The sequence below is a fragment of the Asterias amurensis genome, chromosome 20, assembly GCF_032118995.1.
Source record: "Asterias amurensis chromosome 20, ASM3211899v1".
NCBI lineage: Eukaryota > Metazoa > Echinodermata > Asteroidea > Forcipulatida > Asteriidae > Asterias > Asterias amurensis.
Genome location: NC_092667.1, coordinates 10,060,816 through 10,082,370, shown reverse-complemented (window position 1 = coordinate 10,082,370; position 21,555 = coordinate 10,060,816). Strand labels below are relative to the sequence as shown.

Below are 21,555 nucleotides of genomic sequence, written 5' to 3'. Positions count from 1 at the left end.
CTAATAAAGCCTCACAGAGTACGGGCTTAAATTATTCCCCTATCGCATGGAAAGGGTAGAGCGCACTTAATTGATAGATTTTTAAGTAAAGTTATAATTTGTCACGAAGAAATGATGATAAGTGTGCATGGAATACATTCAAGCAGTAACTCCGTAATTTTATTCCGGCCGGTGGCGGAAGGGGGTACGGGGTGGGGGGGGGGGGTGCGAGAACCCCATCCCGTTTGACAACCGTGTTCTTAATTTTCAGCATATGGCCTGGGAGTGGTTGAGTAGGTATACATACACATTCAAACCGGGGACCTATAACGAAAGAGGACAACAGAGTCAACGGTTCGGGAAAGGTCCACAGTTGGGAAAACGTGTACAAAACCATTGGGAGCCGTTGCAAAAAGAGGGACATTAGGAAGTCTGCAGTTGCAGGCGTATACACTTGTTTGTGTGTGCATTTTTTTCAGCCCATACACACCCAAAACTGATGGGGCAATTGGCCCGTACTCCGGTTGCTACATAGGGGGGCAGGGGTCGATTTCTCGAAAATAGTCTTCACTTAGGACTAGTCCAATGAGTTATTACAAATGGCTTGTCCTAAGTTAGGACGACTAACTCGTCAAATCCTTTGTAATATCCAGCCAGACCCATTTGTAGGTAAGGCTATAGACAACCCCCTTACATACAGTAACATAACATTTCTCCCAAACTAAGGTATTAGTAACCTGCATCATTAACTTTCATTACACATTACAGTAACATCATTTAGTTCAAACAAAATATTCAAGAATCTATTTTGTGATATCACATTTTCCAACACACCTCTTGCTTGTTCTGTATTGTGGTTGGCTGAAACACGGTCACGTGGGATGAACTAATATAGTCTAGTGATCGCGCGCGCGTGTTTTGCGGGAACTAGTACCCGAGCGGGCACTAGCCTTCGGCCTCGGGAAATAGGTCCCTCTTCTGGTCACTCAAAGTCCCTCGGGGGAATAGACGTATAATAGTTCATTGTTCTTTATAGTTTCGTCTGGAGTTATTTTTTCGTTTTTCGATTTCAATTATACCTTCCCGGGTTTGTCTATTTTCTACTATATATTGTACAAAAACTAAGAAAAATGTAAACCGTTCACAGAAAAGTGTCTTATCGTTCTTGGTATCCCTTATCCCAACAAGTTGCAAGTGTGTTACGCTTCTCCTCAAATGTTGGTGCACAAAAATATATACAATCGAAAGCTACTTCTAACCGAGTAATTTTTATTGACATTACTTTCGAGAGGGATTACCAATAGTTTACCTTCCCTTAAAATCGTAATAAATATTACAACAATGGGAGACTTTCAGGACGCTTGGTGGAAGCAGACTTACCAGGTAATATCCATTGTTCTCGATAATGTGCGCATGCTCATCAGAACTACGTTAACAATGGAAATGTACCTGGTAAGTCTGCTGCCACCTAGCGCCTCAAAGTCTCCCACTACAACAAACTGTGTAACAATAGCGCTTCTCGAAAATAAATTTGGGGCATAAAAGCTGGTATATTTTTGCATACTCAAAATGCTCTATACTATCAAAAGCTACTGTACTTCTAACAAAGTAACTTGTTTATTGTCATTAATTTTAAGAGTGCTTATCAGTCGGTTACAATCCCTTTACATCATAATAAACATTACAACAATAAGAACAAACTATATGTAACAGTAACGCTTCTCGAATTCAAATTTGGGGCGTAGCTGATATCTTCACATACTCAGAAAGCTAAATTCTATCGAAAGCTGCTGAAACTGTCTTACCAAATAAATTTGTTGTTGTTATTAATGTTAAGAATGATTACCAATCGTCTACCTATAAATCATAATAATTATTCTCAAAAATAGCAAGAAACTGTGTACAATAACGCTTCTCAAACAAAGTTTGGGCATTCTATGTCTTTTTACAAAACCACATCACTTCAAGTTAAAGGGCTTCTCAAAATGCTTTATTTCTAAAGCTGCAACTGTACTTCTAACCAAATAGCTGTTTAGTGCCATACATTTTAAGATTGATTACCAGTCGTTTACCTTCCCTTTAAAGACACTGAACACCTTTGGTAATTGTCATAGACCAGTCTTTTCACTTGGTGTATCTCAACATAATGCACAATATAACAAGCCTGTGAAAATTTGAACTCAATTGATCGTCGAAAAATCGAGAATGGAAGAAAATAAACCATTGTCACACGAAGTTGAGTGTTTTCTTAAGAAGCTTGATTTCGGGACCTCAAAATCTAATTCTGAGGTCTCGAAATCAAATTCAAATATTTTAGTGGAAAATTATTTCTTTCTCGAAAATTACGTTTCTTCAGAGGCAGCCGTTTCTCACAATGGTTTATACCATCAACAGTTCTCCTAGCCTTGCTCAAGGCAGTCGCATTATTCGCTCCGAAAAGACGCAGCTGTAAATCCACCCGCCGTATACCCTGTGCATGGTGTGTGCGATCACACCGAATGACCCACCCGTATACACACTGTCACATCGCACGAATACTGTTCACACAAGTCATCGCACTCGTACACCACTAACCGCATGCGGATAGTGTACGGGGGCATCGTGTCGTGCGATGTTACGCACAGTGAATACGGGTGGGTTTTACGCACAGTGAATACGGGTAGGTTTTTATACAGCGGCGGTCTTTTTTCGGAGTGAATAATTCGACTGCCTTGAGCAAGGCTACAGTTCTCCATTACTCGTTACCAAGCAAGGTTTTAATGCTAATAATAATTTGAATAATTACCAACAGTGCCTTTAAAGGCAGTGGACACTATTGGTAATTACTCAAAATAATTATTGGCATAAAACCTTACTTGGTGACGAGTAATGGGGAGAGTTTGATAGTATAAAACATTGTGAGAAACGGCTCCCTCTGAAGTGACATAGTTTTTGAGAGAGAAGTAATTTTCCACGGATTTGATTTCGAGACCTCAGATTTAGAATTTGACCAATTGAGCTCAAATTTTCACAGGTTTGTTATTTTATGTATATGATGAGATACACCAAGGGAGAAGACTGGTCTTTGACAATTACCAGTAGTGTCCAGTGTCTTTAAGAGTGATAACCAGTCGTTTACCTCCCCTTTAAATCAAAACAAATCACCAACATCAATCAACTGTGTCATAATACCACTGACCTTGAGTAGATGTTTCGGACCCAGCAATAGATGCAAGTTTCTAGGTTGACATGACGGCTCCCTGTGACCTCCAAACTTGATTATCCCAACAATGTTTCCGAATTCCCTGAAAGAGAGAGAGACAAAACACCGAGGATTTAATGAAAATAGCATCATCCATCTCGCTCTGTATAGAGTAGGACTACACACTTTTTCTATCTGTGAAGTGTACACATCGGTTATATTACTCCTGCTATCCGATGGTTTCTATAACCGAACGAAAAGGTCAACATCCGGGACCCTAGGGTGTTCACCATAGTAACGCCTTGATAAGTACCCATTCAGGCATTATGGCATTTGACGCACATGGCATTACTCTTCAAAACGGTGTGTGTTGTTATTTTTTGTTTTTTTGTTTTTCTTTTTAAATAAGCCTGTAATACTCGTATGGTAATCCACCGGGAAATTAACACATACAGGGGGAAAAACAGGTGATTCTGTTTCCCTGCTTCAATTGAAACAACCGTGAATAATGTTTAGAAAAACACAAATGTGAAGGGCAAAATCAGTGCACAGAGTCAATCATGTCTGGTGTAATTATTTTTAAAGGAACACGTTGCCTTGGATCGGACGAGTTAGTCTTTGAAAAGAGTTTTTATCCGTTTGTTATAAAATGCATATGGTAAGAAAGATGTTTAAAAAGTAGAATACAATGATCCACACAGGTATCACTCGAAACTGCGTGGTTTTCCTTTTACGTCGCGAACTAAGGAGATTCCGAACTAACACGGTCGGCCATCCATAAATGGCCAACCGTGTTAGTCGACGAGGTAAAATGAAAACCACTCAATTTCGAGGCAAACTTGTGTGGATCATTGTATTCTACTTTTAAAACATCTTTCTAACCATATGCATTTTATAACAAACGGTTAAAAACGCTTTTCAAAGACCAACTCGACCGATCCAAGGCAACGTGTTCCTTTAAAGGGAAGATATAAAATGTTGGATAGTCAATCACTCACTTAAATTAATGGCAATAACAATTATTGGTTCCGGGGGCACACAGCAGCTGGCGATGGTAGTAGAAAGCATTGGGTAAACAATTTTACTTCAAAGTAATGTGGTTATGTACACATTATGTGATCAGTTTGTAGGCTACGCCCAAACATTTGAATCCGAGAAGCGTAAGCACTACTGCAGTCACGCTTCTCAGATTGGGTTGGCTCTTTCAGGAAAATGCAATTTTCACAAGTTAGTTTGATTGTAGGCCTATCTGCAATTATATTGGATCCAAAAACCAAAGGTATCCTTTCCCTTTAATGATAGACGACAATATCAATGCACGTCGCAAGAAATATAAATTAGTGAAATAGTTGAAACTGTCGTCTGGCTTTAGAATGACAGTACACCTGCCAATAAGATACATTTCTATAGGATAAGAGCAATAGATGGATAAAAACACCCAAAGGACGGTGTAGTTTGCCTTTAAAAAAGATTAACATTGGGGGGGGGGGGGGGGCGCCTTAAATTGATCGACTTGTCTTTAATCAATTCAGAATGAAACACAGAGCACATACTCTGAATGGCATGTACACTGAGAATCAACGTACATGAAAACAAATATTTCTGATTCCTTCGCTCTTATGAGTCATGCCTCGTCGTAAGTGCTCTATATCATAAGATCTGCTTATAATAAAAAAATGTTTTCTTGATATTTGTTTGAGCTAATTTCGCCGAGAAATATTTCAATTGCTTCGCCATGCACAAATTTGAGCAGGGTACCAGTCGAAACATTGTAAACTAAATGGCATTTCAGCAGGGTAAGCGGTTAGTAAATCTGTATTTTGTTAATCAGATAGATGAAACTGCGTGATCGAAAACAAACTTAATATGAGATTTTAAAACGCTAGGTGGCAGCAGAATTACCAGGTAAAAGTCCATTGTTTACGTAGTTCTGAGCACGCGCACATTACCGGGAACAATGTAATTTACCTGCCGTCGATTTCACAAAACTCTTCCTAACTTAAGACTAATCTTAGGTACGACGAGTCCTAAATCTTTGTGAAATCAACCCAGGGTCAGTCTGCTGCCACCAAGCGTCCCGAAAGTCCCCTTTTGTTTGTGAGGTTAGTCTGCTGTAGTTAACAACTATGGCACTGAGCTGTATCATCAATTAGGTACCAAATACCACGTTAAAGATTATGTCACTTCCGATTGTCACCGAAAATGACTTTGAGCCTTCCAGTGCATTTCCTGACACCCGAGATGCATGGATGAACGCTGCAATGATGTCACAGGATGTTTTATGATCTCAAATTGTGCGTTCAACACAGATTTAAGTGCCGTAGAAATACCAGTTTTACAATGTGTCAAATTTGTTCATGATCTCTCATGTTAACTAATTAATTGATGAATACCGAATCTCCACAGTTACAGTTGGAACGTTTTATTATGAGATATTGAATACTTTTCCCCGTATCAAACCCATTAGGCACACACTCTCGTGTGGTGCTCTTACTTTGGTCATTGTTAAGCACTGTACACCTTTGGTAATTGTCAATGGCCAGTCTTCTCACTTGGTGTATCTCAACATATACGCACAAAAAACAAACCGTCGCCGAAGTTACGAGTCAGATAATAATGAAAGAAAAAACTCCCTTGTCACACGAAGTTGTGTGCTTTCAGATGCTTGATTTCTAGACTGAGGTCTCGAAATCAAATTCGTGGAAAAGTACTTCTTTCTAGAAAACTACATTACTTCAGAGGGAGCAATTTCTCACAATGTTTTATACTAACAACAGCTCTTCATTACTTGTACCATAGAAGTTTTAATGCATAAAATTATTACTGCCTTTAAGCAGCGCTATGAAATTGTGCCCATGCTATGTGCGGCTCTTTTTGTAAATATGACTGTGACGTTACAAGTTACATAGTCTCTAACTAAGAGACAAAATTATTACCGAAGCCAGTCTGCGGCAACCCTATTGAGTTTCACCCATAATCTAAGTTTAACATGACTTCTCGTTTCATTAAACCAGACAAAAAAAAAAAATGTAACTTTCCATTACGAATTCTCTCTTCAATTGGATATTTTATATGCAACGTCTAGAATGATGCAAACTTCTCTATTACATTATCTGACGAATCATCTCACCAGAAATTCTACCTTGAAGTATATAAGAAGGAAAAAAAAGAGAAGAAGAGGACATTTCTCCCGTCTCAAATTTGACGTGAAAAATTGAATAAAAACCCACTGGTTTATTTGCACTGCATATCACAGTGTTGACAAACACATGAAGCCAATGTGTTGTTATCAGGATCAACTTGCCCTCTGCATTTCTTGTCTCTTTATATGATTTATTTCCTGTGTGTGGTGGGAGGACAGAAACCTTTAACTGGCTTGGATCAATAAAGTTGACGTTTTTCTTTGCGTTTCCACTTCTCTGGTTATATTTTGCTGACACACGCTGTTGGCTCTTTCTGAAGGTCGAGCTCGGATTGCTCACCGTCTCTAATGGTCATTGAACCCGAGAGAGAGAGAAGGCATATTGGAAGTGAAACCTGAAGAGTGGAATATCTTCGTTGCTAGACTTGACTCAAGTCCCAATCCCGTGGGAGTCCTTTTCTTTTCAGTCCCATCGCCTAAACGTCGGCATCCCCCAACCTGGACCACAGTACATTTTGTTTGCTATAATCGTAATGGTATGCTTAGGGACCTCTCGCACGTGAACGGGACTTGAATCAAGTCTACTTCGTCGCTGTATCTCCCGTTCTTGAAAGAGTTGAATAAAATATCTCCGGATGTTAATTGATCCTTCCTTTTCATTAATAAAACAGCTGTAGGAATGACATGTTATAAACTTGTTCTGCCAGTGAGTCGTCTGTACAGAGTAAATATTTCTTGTTAATTAATTCCGATCAGACTCTCGGGTCTGGGTCGAATGTCTTGTAGCTGTTTATACATTACAACTACCATCTTAGCTTAGTGTTCTTATTTTGATTATACGGGAATCAAAACAATCCAGACTGGAGTCTTTTGAGCAATTTTCATCGACTTTGAAAATCTTTCAGACAAAAATAGTAACCTGAAGCACACACTCCCAGTAGGTTTCAGTTTAGGTTTCGTCCCAGCTCCGGCCTACTCGCTTCACTGAGCTAAGCTCAGCTTATCCCGTTCCTGTTTCCACTTTCGCACACCACTAAGCCAAGCCCAACTACCACTAAAGCAGCCTAGAGTCAAGCTTCCTCCCGAAGACAACCAGAGCATCAAAACCATATAATTGGGGGTGGTGGGGGGGGGGGGGGGGGCTAAGCATCCTTACTCGCGGCTACAACGTGTTCGAGAAGAAGGCTTGCAAGGGCGCCTTTAGCCACCAGCCACATCAATCCATTAAGATCGAAAGTGTATGATTTTTCCCGAGCCGAGGGAGGAAAGCCGGATAGTCTGGAAAATCCTCGTGGCACAGCAGAAAACCAACGCACAACTCAACTCACATACATAGCCCTGGCCGGGAATCGAACCGGGGTCACCTTGGTGAGAGGCGAGCGCTTTACGCACAAGCCAACACATGGTGCAAACCTCACCTAATGAGTATGACAATGCCCCCCCCCCCCCCCCAACTTCACGATCCCGCACATTCTTGTTGACGAAATGAAACCCTCAAATTTATAGTCTGGCACCATGTACTTATTTTAAATATAACCCGTGCTTTGTTTATCCCATAGAAATAACAACCAACCTCCGTTTATATTCCGTTTTGATGAAACTTAGCAATAGGGCAGGTGCTTCGTCATTATAAAACCAGACGATAGTTTCATCTCTTCATCCCGTCGTTCTAAAACCAGACGACAGTTTCATCTCTTTTTACGTTGTTCAACCTTTCCATTGTTTTAATCCTATATGTTTTAATCCTAGATATTTGTAATAACAAATTGCCTCTAAAAAATGTTGAGATATCGCCGAAAACGGAAGCGGTTATGTACACGTAGGTAGAATAATCCGCACATACTGAAAAACGTATCTGGCAGTAACGCTTCTCAGATTTAAATTATGGGGATAAAAGCTGATATATTATTTTCCTTAAAAATAATAATAATAATAACCAGTTTTATATAGCGCTTTTCACCCCCGGAGAGCGTCTCAAAGCGCTTCCAACATTATTACCCCTGGTCACTGGGCCTTAAAACTTTCCTTAAACCATCTCAGCTCCCTGGTGGGAATATTACATAACCACATCAATACTTCAAAGTGAAATGATTATCAAAATGCTTTACGAAATGCTGTTGTAGTCTTCAACCCAAGTAGTTTTTATGCCATTGATTTGAGAAGCGTTTACCAAACGTATACCTTTAACGGAAATTAAAACCGTATAACTTACACTTATTGCTCTAAGCCAACACCTCTGTCGTGGCGTAAACTTTGTTTGTATTATTCAAAATATTGATTTTGTGGCGGGTATGTTCTTTATATTGAATAAAACAAGAAGAACAATTAATTGTTGCCTCAAGCTAAACTAAATATTATTTTCGTCCAATCGCTCCAATTCGCTGGTTTTATATGTCAACACACCATGCAATACAAATATTTATAAACTAGAATGGGACCATGTGTGGTTAAATTACCGAGACAATTTTCCATGCTGTGCCAAGCATTTTATGTTAAGCTTATTTTATTTTGACAACATCTGTGAGTCTAGGGGAATATTTTTCATCACGAAGGCAGTCATTCATATTAAGGCAACAAGGGTCCTCCTTTATTTTTACTGTTCAACATTCTTCTCATAGAAATGAGACATGGAAGAGTCGTCGATCAATAAACTTGTGATTGGTATTGATAAATGAACTACCTTGGGTGCAGTAATCACTACCATCTAGTTGCTCCTCCACAATGATTAGTAAATGGGAAACGTGAGAATCGTGCAATAATTGTCGAGATGGTGAAGGGGACAAACTTCTGATCGCAATCTTACAAACCTTGAAATAGCAGGAAGATTGTGGTTGGCGCTCACCAATAAAATAATTGTTTGCTGTGAGTTTTAGGTCATCTTTGCAGACGGGTGGTTGATGACCTCCACTGCTCTGAAGCTAAGGTCCATTCACAGTGTGCCTGTCTGTTTGTCTGTCTGTGCTTCAAGATAGACATTGTAGGGTGATTTGTAGTCGAAATTGTACTTGTTCTGACATGACAACGTTTTAACAGGAAAGATTTCTGATCGCAATCTCACAAACCTTGAAATAACAGGAAGATTGTGGTTGGCGCTCACCAAGAAAATAATTGTTTGCTGTGAGTTTTAGGTCATCTAAGCAGACGGGTGGTTGATGACCTCCACTGCTCTAAAGCTAAGGTCGATTCACAGTGTGCCTGTCTGTTTGTCTGTTTGTCTGTCTGTCTGTCTGTCTAATTGTCTGTCTGTCTGTCTGTTTGCTGTCTGTCTGTCTGTCTGTCTGTCTGTCTGTCTGTCTGTCTGTCTGTCTGTCTGTCTGTCTGTCTGTCTGTCTGTCTGTCTGTCTGTCTGTGTTTACAAGTTTGTGGGGTGATTTGTAGGTAGAAACTTTACTTGTGTGGTGTTTTGAGATTGATAATGTTTTGAAAGTATTTTTCACTAGAAATATTAAAGAAAATGTTTCACAGCCAACAATGTCACTCTACTAAACAAATGTGTCTTAATAATCTTACCGTCAACAAGGGGACTCGGCAAACTCCCACAGTGAGTACAAAGTCTGCGGAAAACTGTGACGTGCAGGAACACAACAAGAGGAAGTGAAGAAAAGAATGCTCCACTGATGCATTTTTGGGAAATACAAGTTTGTGTTTTCCTTTCGTGCTCTGTTTGACTGCGGTTTGTGATCACGTGAGTGGTGGAAAGTTTAGTGACGTCATTAAGGGTTTAAAGGCAGTGGACACTAATGATTATTGCTCGAAATAAGTATTAGCATAAAACCTTTCTTGGTAAAGAGTAATGGGGAGATGTTGATAGTACAAAACATTGTGAGAAACAGACCCCTCTGAAGTAACGTAGTTTTTGAGAAAGAAGTAAATTTAAACGAAATTGATTTCGAGACCACGAAATCAAGCATCTGAAAGCACACAACTTTGTGTGACAAGTGTGTTTTTTCTTTCATAGTTATCTCGCAACTTCGATGACCAATTGAGCTCAAATTTTCACAGGTTTGTTATTTTATGCATATTTTTTATGTTGAAATACACCGAGTGAGAAGACTGGTTACTGAAAATTACCAAAAGTTCCAGTGTCTTTAAGGCGTAGGAATATGAAAATACACCGACTGTTTTGGAAAATAGGGAAGTCGGAACATAGGTGTGTAACCGTTTGGAGCATTATATATTAGTACACAGCCGCGTATAGTACGCAGCACTTACGCAGAAATTTCTTAATTTCAATGTGGAAAGTTGAGCCAACTTTGCCCTTTCGAAAATAAATGAAGGAGCGACGGTAGAGTGTATTATGTTTAAAAGAAAAAAAAAAAAAAAAAAAAAACAGGAAATGAGAAAGTAATACGAGGCTATTGTCCTTATGAAGGGGCGCGGGTAGAGATTTACGGTAAAGGTTAGAACAGCAATAACAAATAATAGCGTCTCCTTGATGTAAAAGGATAGCGGTTTATAATAAGGTTGTTCAGAATGCTATTTTAAGAAGAGTGAAGAAAAATACGTAGTAATGTCACATTCACACCGCTAGAAATCAAGATCGACTTTTTGTCGTCTCTTCCCCTTGGCAAATCTGTGATAAATAAAATTGACTGGAAATTGAATCTCTGATTCTTAATGAAGACGTGCGACCTTGCTGAATCGGATAATAAAGTTGTGAATGAAACGGGAGTATTATTAGCTGTCTTTGAATGGCGTATGTCGCAGAGAGGTGCCGTGCACGTATTTTGATTGATGGAATATGATACTATAGTTTGCAACGCGTCATTTACGCCTATCATTAGAGTGTTGCACCATGACCATTAACGCCTCAACTAAACTATTGTATACACACTAAGTAACTCCATAATCACAACCGTATTTATATAAAACAAAATTGTGAATGCAACGGCAGTATTAGCCGTTTCTCATAGAAATGTACCGCGCACGCATTTCGATTGTTTGATAATAATGATACAACAGCTCGTAATGCGTCATTTACGCCCATTTAAAAAAAGGGGCTACAGGATGCTATTATTATAGTTTTTACATTTTTGGCCAAAAACGGTAAAAGTTAAAACGTTGAGATTATCCTGTAGCACCTGTTTAAAGTGTTGAACCATGACCATTATCGCGTCGCCTCAACTATTGTACACATCATAAATAACTTCTTAGTAAAATCTGTATTTGTACTGCGCCAATTCCGAAGAAAATCTCTAAACGAGTACAGAAGAACAACACGAAAACTACATTATTTTTTTTTTTTTTTTTTACCAACATACACCGATGTGTGTACATCTGTATAGTTTGTGGTTTACCTTTTAGTTTGCGAACTAACACGGTCGAATAGCCGAGGTTGGGATAATGCTATTTTAGCGAGCGATGGATGATGGGCCAGAGAGGATAGCAAAGTTGGTGGCGGTAGAGGCTTAAAAAAGCAAGCAAGCCCCAAACTGAACCGTTGGATGTCGAGCGCAGGGCCCAATTTCATAGAGCTGCTTAAGCAAAAAAGTGTTGCTTAAGCAAAAAAATCCTTGCTTAGTAAAATCAGATTACTGGCCAAGACTCCACTCAAGTGTTGCAAACAACAGCTTAATACCAGTCACAAGCAATGTATATGGCCCGAAATGTTGGCCAGTAACATGTGTAAAATAAGCGAGCTATTTTCATGCTTTAGCAAATTGTTTGCTTAAGCTCTATTGGCCCCAGGTAAAAGGTCCCCGCTTCAAAAACTAATTTAGAGCAATTTCTCAATCGCGGTTTTGTTTTGCTGTTCCGAGGGATGCCTTGCAGGGGTCTGTGATTAAACCTGACTTCGCTCTTCTATTTGTACCTACCCCCCCCCCCCCCCCCACCTCCTCCGGGATGACATTTGATTGGCAAGAGACAAGAGACATGAATTGCTTAGACTGATATGAACAATAAGGGGGAATAGATCATTTCTCAAAACCCTAAACTGAACCGTTGGAAGTCGATTGCAGCTTGGCTTCAAAAACTAATTTAGAGCCATTTTGCAATCGAGGCTTTGCAAGGCGAGTTTAGGCTATTTCTTGGGGTTCATGGCCGAGTGTTCCTCCGTCAGATATAAGCCCGATAAGCACGATTACAATTCAGACGGCAGGGCTACTGTCTCAGGCCGTCATATCAAAGAGTAAACGAGACTGGTCCCCTGTCTTACAGGCACTGGTGTTAAAGGCCCAATCATTTCATTGGATAAACGTGTGCCATCAGGTTTTCTTATCTGTGTTTTGATTGGTCCAAGGTGATGTGGTGTCACAGCTTGCACATTCGACCGTCTGCATGCAGATACGTGTGCATAATGTTAAGATGTCAAGTGGTTGTCTTCACTATGTAAAATAATTTAGTGTATCATGTATACGTGGGAATTGGCTGCGAATATCCGTTTGAAATTAATGCAAGGTCAAATGTACATTGTTGTAAAGTGTGACGTCAGATGCTCAGGCTAAGAGTCAGCGGCCAACCTATGATCGTTGTTACAGTCAATGTGGACTTTTTCGACACTGGGAGACAGCAGAATAATTACCAGGTAATGTGCGCGTGCTCAGAACAACATAAACAAAATCTGCTGCCACCTAGCGTTCCAAAGTCTTAAATCAATTAATTTTAAATAGTAATAAAAAGAAGACTTGTAATGCACACGTATCCACTTTGCTGGGTGTTCAAGGCTCAGAATTTTGAGTAGGCCTGAAATTAATGCAAAAGAACATTTAATACAACGGGATTTGAACTAATGATCTGGAGAGTATTGTCGTGGTTTAACCGGCTTTTTGTTTTGGGCGCGCCGTCGCGAACTTATGCGGTCCACCTTAAAGACAGTGGACACTATTGGTAATTGTTAAAGACTAGTCTTCACAGTTGGTGTATCTCAACATATGCATAAAATTAAAAACCTGTGAAAACTTGAGCTCAATCGGTCGTCGGAGTTGCGAGACAATATTGAACGAAAAAACACCCCTGTCACACGAAGTTGTGTGCTTTCTGATGCTTGATTTCGAGACCTCAAAATCAAATTCGTGTAAAATTACTGATTTCTCGAAAACTACGTCACTTCAGAGGGAGCTGTTTCTCACAATGTTTTATACTGTCAACCTCTCCCCATTACTTGTAATCAAGAAAGGTTTAATGATGATAATTATTTTGAGTAATTACCAATAGTGTCCACTGCCTTTAAAACGTTTCGTAGCTTCCCATTCCAAACTGTACTTTATACGTCCAGACATTGATGGGCACTATTGGTAATTGTCAAAGACCAGTCTTCTTATATACTTGGTGTATCTCAACATATGCATAAAATAACAAACCTGTGAAAATTTGAGCTCAATTGGTCGTCGAAGTTGCAAGATAGTAATGAAAGAAAAATACCCTTGTCACACGAAGTTGTGTGCTTTCAGATGCTTGATTTCGAGACCTCAAAATCTAAATCTGAGGTATCGAAATCAAATTCATGGAAAATTACTTCTTTCTCGAAAACTACATTATTTCAGAGGGATCCGTTTCTCACAATGTTTTATACTATCAACCTCTCCCCATTAGTCGTTACCATACCAAGTAAGGTTTTATGCTAATAATTATTTTGAGTAATTACCAATAGTGTCCACTGCCTTTAATCATGGCTAACAGCCGACGTAATGAAAAGACAACTAATTCGTGTGTTACACCGCGACTAGTTAAATTCTACCCCGCGGCAACATACGATTGGAACTTAATGACATTTTAATTAAATCATCTGTCTGGACAATTTAGTTCATTAAACCAAGACTACATTGTCTTTTAAGCTTCTTAATATACAAATTAAACAGACCTTGATCACTCCTAAATGTCATCGACATCAATTAGCACAGTTTTAGTTTTTACTCTATTCTTAGTTGCTGACTCTGTTGTAATGTACGAATTTTTTATTGTTGCTAGTTTTAGTTTTCGTTGTACCATTTTCTCTTCATTTCAATTGCTTGGTGTACATTCCAGGTCCATAGTGCTTTTAGTCGCTTGAACACTGTTTTGTACGAAAATTTGTCTATCAATGTTTAAAATTTGTTCAGCTAAATATTTTTGAATTGTAGTTTTTAAGAGTCAGTTCAGGTAAATAATTGACATAGTTGCTCACGGTCAAAAAATGAATTTTTTTTATACTTTGTGGGTGGAAGGGCCTTGGGGTGCAAGTAAACAAAATTGCATTTTCAATTCTATATATAGCCCGTTGCCATGGTTACGGCTCATTTTGTTTTTTGGCCATTTTAGGCCGATTTTGGGGTCTGAAAAACTGGTTTTTAGCTCATATTTACAACTCCACCCCACCAAAATGCAACATTATTTCAAAAAACCTTTTATATCAATACAAAGTATCATCCTTGGCCTTCCTTGAGAAAACAAATTATTGCTTTAAATATCACCCTTGTGCTATTTTTGCATCATGCATTACAGTATGTTTTTAGAACTTGCAAAATCGACATTTTTACCCTATTTTTGGACCCCAAAATGTCAACTTGCCAGGGGTCTCAGAAAATTTTCCTTTCGGCTGTGATTAGGGCCAACATTGGTCTTTCAATATCTGATGTCAAAAACTTGGGCAATTGTATCCTGTTGTGACAGTACTGCCTCAAAACTAGACTTTTTTCCCCAAAACGTGAAAAAATGCCTTTTTAAGGGTCTTTTCACATAATATCGAAATACGTGTCCACGGTAAAAAAAAAAGGGAATATTTTTCTTAAACTTTGTGGACGGTAGGGACTTGGGGTCCAAATAAACAACATTTACATTTCAAATCATAATATAACACGTTGCCATGGTAACAGTTCATTTGTGTTTAGGCCACTTTAGGCCGATCTTGGGGTATGAAAAACTGTTTTTTTATTTAATATTTACAACTCCACCCCACCAAAAAACAAAAATATTTCATAAAACCTTTTACATCACTACAAAGTATCATCCTTGGCTTTACTTGAGACAAAAAAATATTGCTATAAATTTCACCCTTGTGCTATTTTTAGAACGTGCATTAGAGTATGTTTTTAGAACTTGCAAAATCAACATTTTTACCATATTTTTTGCCCTCAAAATTTCATTTTTTTCAGGGGTCTCAGAATATTTTCCTTTCGGTTTTGATCAGGGCCAGAATTTGTCTTTTTTATTTCTGGTAAGAAAAATTTGGGCAAGTGTATCCTGATGTTAAGTACTGTCTCAAAAATATACTTTTTTCCCCAAACAGAAAAATGCATTTTGAATTTTTTTTTCTTCATTTTGAATTTCTAACATTAAAAAGTAATAATTCTTTCAATCTTGCAGCTTTTCCTAAGCACTAGTGGATTATCCAACATTGATCAGGAACTGTTGATGACCTTAATTTTACAATTTGCCCGGCCCAGCCCCAATCATATTTCTTGACATTGCATAAAACAATGTTTTGTGAATAGCGCCTCTTTTTTTGAAAGTGTTCCCTTTCGGTTGTTATTGGTGTTTTCATGTCTTCTGGGTAGAAACAGTGTGTTTATTGTATCCTGTTGTGACTGATCATGCCTTAAGTATAGTAATTTTTCCAAAAACAATGCATGCTTGCTAAAAATCTGGCACTGTCTCCATGCCCTTTGAGTAATGAATACAAAGTTTTTATTTAAACATAATGGTATCCAACCAAACCATAACCAATGCTTTGCCACTGAGAGTTCTTGATTTGGCTACTTTACCTATTGTACAGGTATGATTCCCATTGCAAGTATAGTGCGATGAGCATTCTTTACAAGTTGTCTTTAAAACAGGGCCTACTCTCCTTGGTCCCTGCCTGCTACCAAATGTAAAACTTTTCATAGAGATAGAGATCATAAACAATGTAGTTTCTGTGCTTGAGGCAGATGGTTTGGAGCATCCAATCATGTCCAACACAAATGTGGGAAATTAAAAAGCCCGCTTAAAAGTGTTGGAAAAGTTTGCCAAGATCTCATTAAAAACAATGATACTAACGATTTGCAAGATGAGCGTAAGAGATCATTTAAAAGGAACACGTTGCCTGGGATCGGTCAAGTTGGTCTTTGAAATGCGTTTGTAACCGTTTGTTATAAAATGCATGGTTAGAAAGATGTTTTTGAGTGATACTTGTGTTGATCATTATATTCTACTTTTAAAATATCTTTCTAATCATATGCATTTTGTAATAAACGTTTACAAACGCTTTTCAAAGACCAACTCGACCGATCCAAGGCAACGTGTTCCTTTAATGAAACAACATTGAAAGAAGTTGTAAATACTTGCACCTGCTCAACATAAATAAGTAAGATGCATTTGCAGAGACAAAAGTCTATTCAGGCTAGTTTGATTACTTTTTCCATTCACTATCTTACTAATTCATAATTATTATATATGTCTCTGAGAACGATCAACAAAAAACATTGTCAAACATTACCTGCTGAATTGTTTATTACGTTAAATAAACCAACTCTTTTATTGTTTGCAACAGTACAATTGAAAGGAACCCCACCATAGATGGGGGAACTGCTTACAGAAGGCCAAAGCAGGTGAATGGCCATTTAGATACTTTGGATACAGTACTTGCTCACTTTTAGAGCCTCTTTGTTCTGATAGGGATGAAAATGTTTAGTTTGGTAGCGGGCAGGGGACCAAGAAGACTGTTATAAGGCCATGTATAGACAAGAATAGTAAAGAATGCTCATCGCACTACTTCTCTTCTTGCAATGTGAATCATACCTGTACAACTAAGTAAAGTAGTCATGACAAAACAAGAACTCTCAGTGGTAAAGCATGGTTATAAACTTTTTATTTGTTACTTAAAGAGCATGGAAACAGTGCCATACTTATTTAACAAGCATGCTCGTTTTTGTTTTTTATCAATTCAAACTAAGGGATAACTTCAAAATGCATTTTTATTGTTTTTGGAAAAATTACCATGTTTGAGGCAGAAGTGTCACAACAGGATACAATAAACCAAAGTGTTTCTCCCCAGCAGACATGCAAACCATAATGATAGCCCAATCACAACAAAAAGGGGAAATATTCTGAGAACCAATAAAACATTAGGACAGTACAAACTTTCTTGGTGTGCAAGGGGAGTTAAAAAATGTGCCTTTCAAAAAAGAGGCGCTGTTCACAAAACTTTTTTTTATTTTATGCAATGTCAAGAAATATGATTGGGCCGGGGCCGGGGTGGGGCCGGGGCGGGGAAAATTATAAGATTTAGGTCATCAACAAGTCCTGATCAATGTTTGGTAATGCACTAAGCCTACAGAGTGCTTATGAAAAGCTGCCATATTGATGGAATTATTACTAACTTCTTAATGTTATAAATTCAAAATGAAGCAAATATTTCAAAATGCATTTCTCTATGTTTTCGGGGAAAAGGGTATATTTTTGAGACAGTTCTGTTACGTCAGGATACAATTGCCCGAGTTTTTCTTACCAGAAATAAATAGACAAATTTTGGCCCTGATCAAAACCGAAAGGAAAATATTCTGAGACCCCTGAAAAAAATGAAATTTTGAGGGCAAAAAATATGGTAAAAATGTTGATTTTGCAAGTTCTAAAAACATACTCTAATGCACGTTCTAAAAATAGCACAGGGGTGAAATTTATAGCAATATTTTTTTGTCTCAAGTAAAGCCAAGGATGATACTTTGTAGTGATGTAAAAGGTTTTATGAAATATTTTTGTTTTTTTGGTGGGGTGGAGTTGTAAATATTAACTAAAAAACAGTTTTTCATACCCCAAGATCGGCCTAAAGTGGCCTAAACACAAATGAACTGTTACCATGGCAACATGTTGTATTATGATTTGAAATGTATATTTTGTTTATTTGGACCCCAAGTCCCTACCATCCACAAAGTATAAGAAAAATATTCCTTTTTTTTACCGTGGACACGTATGTCGATATTATGTGAAAAGACCCTTAAAAAGGCATTTTTCACGTTTTTGGGAAAAAAGTCTAGTTTTGAGGCAGTACTGTCACAACAGGATACAATTGCCCAAGTTTTTGACACCAGATATGGAAAGACCAATGTTGGCCCTAATCACAGCCGAAAGGAAAATTTTCTGAGACCCCTGGCAAGTTGACATTTTGGGGTCCAAAAATAGGGTAAAAATGTCGATTTTGCAAGTTCTAAAAACATACTGTAATGCATGATGCAAAAATAGCACAAGGGTGATATTTAAAGCAATAATTTTTTTTCTCAAGGAAGGCCAAGGATGATACTTTGTAGTGATATAAAAGGTTTTTTGAAATAATGTTGCATTTTGGTGGGGTGGAGTTGTAAATATGAGCTAAAAACCAGTTTTTCAGACCCCAAAATCGGCCTGAAATGGCCAAAAAACAAAATGAGCCGTAACCATGGCAACGGGCTATATATGGAATTGAAAATGCAATTTTGTTTACTTGCATCCCAAGGCCCTTCCACCCACAAAGTATAAAAAAAATTCATTTTTTGACCGTGAGCAAGTATGTCAACTATTTACCTGAACTGACTCTTAAGCATTTGTTTGTTTTGCAATTTTAACTTTGTAGGACTATGCAAATGTTTAATCCAACCATTCTTCATAAGGTTGAAAATAAAACGTCCATTCTTCTATTCTTTAATATTTACGTAAACCACAAGGGAAACTGACTGGGTAAATTTTTGAAATGATTTTTGGGGTTGAACGAAAAGTCGCATCCCCTTAAGGTGATCCCCTGGCTGCCGCTTCCCAGGTTGTATCGTAATTTGGGTGTGATCCCTGGCTACACGGCAGTTAACGGTTGTATGGCTTCTGACTGGCACCCCCGAACAAAGATATTGACAAAATAGGGACACCGCCAAAATATGGCTAGATACCACAGTTGGTAGAGCCTCCGGCACGTTAATCCGGAGGTCGTTGGTTTGAATCCCACTCTAGTCAATTCTTTGTTCAACCCCAACAAATCTTTAATATTTACAAGACATTCTACGAGGATTCAACGTGTATTCTGGCATTTTTACAATTTACAAATATTTTTACTGAAACTCACAAATAGCCTGATTTATATGGAAAAGCATCCTTGGAAGAAAACAATAATGTGACTTTTTAAATCAATTAACCTCACTTCATACGTCTTATATGACCACGAACAACAATCTTTGTTTTAGGAAAGGCGGTAAAATATATCTACTAATGAGGCACAAATAACCCTTTTCTGTTTGTTTCATCACACAGCGCAATTATCGATTGTAATTGCAGACGATGAAACTGTGTTCAGATTTTAGATGTGGGAGGAAAATCCCACTCGGGAAAATCCCGTCGTAATCTGATTTCGGAAATGAAAAAAAAAACACAGCCCACTTGCACGGCTTCGGTCTGAGGTGGGATTCGAACCAGGGACCCATGGGTGAAAGGAGGTGAAAGGAGGTGATAGACAGGTATAAACAGAGGTGAAAGCTCCCTAAGCAACCTAGCTCCCTTTTGTCTAAAACGACACGGTGTTATTGACTTTGGTACATGTTGCTCCTGAATATAATATCAAACATAGAATTTCATGTCCATGTTGTTGTTGTGACGTTCTTGAAGCCTTTTGACATTGTCAACGAAATTGTTGTTTTCGCAAGTTGATTTTTACAACAAAGGTCGAATGGAAGGTATCTCATTAAATTTGTATTCTTTCCCATCGTTATAGTAGGATGGTATATGATTATGGAATCTTGATGCGATTGCAGGTATTCACTTGACATTTAAACCACTCTTGCAACTATAAATAGCTCCAACCTCTTGAAATGACGTCATAAATATCTCCATTTCGTGAATATCTGACGTCACACTTCGAGGATCGTGAACAACGTCAGAGACCTGCCTCCAGACCGGCGTGTACTTTCACCTTTGACCTACATTCATTCCACGTTGAGATACGCAGTCAAATGCTCATGTCACTGCACGTATCCAATGATGTCATTGCATCCAATGGAATCACTGGATCTGAGTAGCAGGGACCTGTCTTTATCCTTGCGGATAAAGACAGGAACCCAGTCTACATTTCGGCACACTCGACCTACTACAAGATCACCAGCATATAAGACCAACAACAATTGTGTAAGCCTATCATGTTTTTTCGTCAATATTCTGGTTAGATTTTTACCTATGAATTACCAACCGGCATATTCAACAAAACAAATGTTTTTAAAATATGAACATTATTTCATTTTGAAAAGAAGTCAGTTGACTTCCATTTGAGTTTGACAAGACATACATTGCAGTCTTTGATCGTTGTGTTGCTCACTGGAGGGGAAAACAATTTCAGAAGATAATCACAGTTGCACGTGGCATACCGGATAAAAATCATTAACCACCTCTGCTTACTTTCCGCTTCGTCTCAATCAAAGCAACTCATGTTCCTTTAAATTATTGATGGCCGACATTCACACAGATTGTTGATGAGAAACACATTGCTTCACCACACACGCAGAAGTGGCGGGAAGAAGAAGAGAGGGAAAGTGTCAACACATTTTGGCGCTCAAAACCAACAGCGCGCGAAAACTCATCGGGACATTAAATGTGCGGCTTGAATGCGATACCGACAAGGTAGCACGAAAGAGACAGACGTTCAGCTGCAAAAATCAACATCCCTCGCCCGACCGGCTGCTGTCCATTACCACGTAGATCATGTTGCCTTTTAAGATTATGACGTAATACCCTAGATACATTTATGATTATGACATCATAAAGAACCCAAGATTGGCTGAGCTCCGATGAAAATGAGTAATTAATGAAAACACTCCCTTGAGGTGTGTGGCGCTACGTCTGCATAACAACATTGCAAATCTTTTACCTTGGTACACGCTAGCGATCGATGGGATTCAGACGAAAGAAGAAAAAACCGGAAAGGACACTCACACTTTACGCTGAATCGAAATCGATAGTTCATCAAAATGTCAGGCTTTCCGATTAGGCATTCCTTCCGTCCTCTCTCTGGAAGTCAACGGAGTGCAATCCTTGTCTCGATCTTGGAAAGCTACTCTCTAAATCGAATTGATGGAATATCAGCCCTCACAAAGAAAAAAAAAATCCAAGTTAGAATTTACCCTGATTCTGTTCAATGTCAACTTCATCCATTTCTGGGTCAGGGTTACCTTGAAAGTGGCTAAACAATGGGATTTGAACTCGGATTTTGCAGCATTTTGACCCATTTCTTAGATATCTTGACACAGATTCCGGGTCACATTGACCCAGAAATGGGTCAGGCGAAGCGGGGACGATCCAGGGCAGTTCAACAACAAAATATGTTTGCGTTTTAAACATTAGTTTGCGGTAA

At 38.6% G+C, this 21,555-nt stretch overlaps 1 protein-coding gene across 1 annotated transcript in view; it reads right to left on the bottom strand.

Annotated features, from left to right (window-relative positions):
- LOC139952629 (uncharacterized) overlaps positions 1 to 21,555 on the bottom strand; it is an 86,839-nt gene that overhangs the window by 17,183 nt on the left and 48,101 nt on the right. Inside the window, exon 2 of the mRNA XM_071951830.1 lies at positions 3,158 to 3,263. The gene's annotated coding sequence lies outside the window, so the exon portion shown is untranslated. The remainder of the gene's footprint in view (positions 1 to 3,157; positions 3,264 to 21,555) is intronic.